Source organism: Nanorana parkeri, unplaced genomic scaffold, assembly GCF_000935625.1.
Source record: "Nanorana parkeri isolate BGI_ZX_2015 unplaced genomic scaffold, ASM93562v1 scaffold631, whole genome shotgun sequence".
Classification (NCBI taxonomy): domain Eukaryota; kingdom Metazoa; phylum Chordata; class Amphibia; order Anura; family Dicroglossidae; genus Nanorana; species Nanorana parkeri.
This window is the reverse complement of record NW_017306899.1, coordinates 811,867-813,170: the sequence shown is the minus strand read 5'-3', so window position 1 is coordinate 813,170 and position 1,304 is coordinate 811,867. Positions and strand designations below refer to the sequence as shown.

At 40.8% G+C, this 1,304-nt stretch overlaps 1 protein-coding gene across 2 annotated transcripts in view; it reads right to left on the bottom strand.

Moving 5' to 3' along the window:
- SLITRK4 (SLIT and NTRK like family member 4) overlaps window positions 1-643 on the bottom strand; it is a 7,900-nt gene extending 7,257 nt beyond the window's left edge. Inside the window, exons 1-2 of one of the 2 annotated variants that reach the window (XR_001941561.1) lie at window positions 545-643; window positions 75-103 (exon numbers count right to left, since the gene is read on the bottom strand). The gene's annotated coding sequence lies outside the window, so the exon portion shown is untranslated. Of the gene's footprint in view, window positions 1-74; window positions 104-544 lie in introns of those variants that run through there. The other variant, XM_018563103.1, reaches the window with a different exon arrangement.
- Between the last annotated feature and the right edge of the window lie 661 nt (window positions 644-1,304).

The following is a 1,304-nucleotide window of genomic DNA, read 5'->3' as shown; positions in this document are numbered from 1 at the left end:
GGGGGGGGGGAGTGAAAGATCATTTGCTGCCGATGGAGGACAGATCCCTTTTCCACCGATCAGTCACAAAGAAAAGTACCAATGCCATTTTGAAGCCATGGACCTAGAAACACAGCAATCACACATTTGAGCATAAGAAAAAAAAAGCAACAACCCCTAACTATTTTGGGCATTCTCCTAGAAACATGCTAGCCTAAACAAAAGCATTTTAATGCCATTCCAAAGTCATTTAAATTGTATTGCTATCAGGTTTTCCAAAGCACCTTTCAGTTTTATTTGCTTAACAATTTATGATCATGGTTTTTTTAACTGCATCCATTCAGCAAAGGAAGATAATGAACTAATTAATCAGCACACATACATGACAAATCCACATGAAAATGCAGGATTTTGCTTGGCTGGAAAAATCTGACTTGCGACGATGGATGTCTGAAGCTTTTAACGATGATGGGCTATAACTGTAAGATGCCAAGCTTATTTCATTCAATGAAATCAGCGTAGCAAGGAAAAAAATAGATATCGTCCTTTTTGTCTGATGACTTACCTTAAAATCTGGATGCTTGTATGAAAATGGAAATGTTCTGCATTTTCTGATTGTCTCCAAGAGATCTGGACTTCGCTGTGTTCCTCACGCTCTCTCTGCTTCTCTATCACCCCCCCTTTCCTTCTCCCTCTCTCTCCCCCCTCTCCCCTCTCTCTCTCTAACACACACACAGTATACACTCACACACACAGCAACACAACCTCAACATGTATCAGTTGATGTCTTTCAATAAATAAACACAGGCACACATGCAGCAACTTGCAGGTGATTTGGAAATCCAGTGGAAGGGTGAGTCTTTAAGAGCAGGATGCTTATTGCCAAAAGAAGGGCTGCAGTTCACATCCACACAAATCCACAAGATCAAGATAGAGTACTCAGATCAATCATTATTGATGTCATGGTGCTGTTGAGTTTATTGGGATCAAAAATTAGAGCTTGACTAGGACTCCCCCTACTGTGCTCGACCAAGTAGGTGCTGGGGGATCAGATTACCTCTAGTGAAGCTAAAGGTAGAGAAGGGGTGGGTAGATGTACTTTGGGTATCTTTTTTTTTTTTCATCACTGTGATGTGTGGGTGCTTCGCTCTAACACCAAACATATATAATGATAACGATTTGATAGCTTCCAGCAAGACACATGCTTTATAATATGTAACCTGATCCAAGCAAAGACAAAAAAAATGGCACCTTAGCACTTGCGCTCCTGGTATGACTGTTAATGTAAAGGAATTGATGCAACATTTAGATGCTGGTCTGCCAGC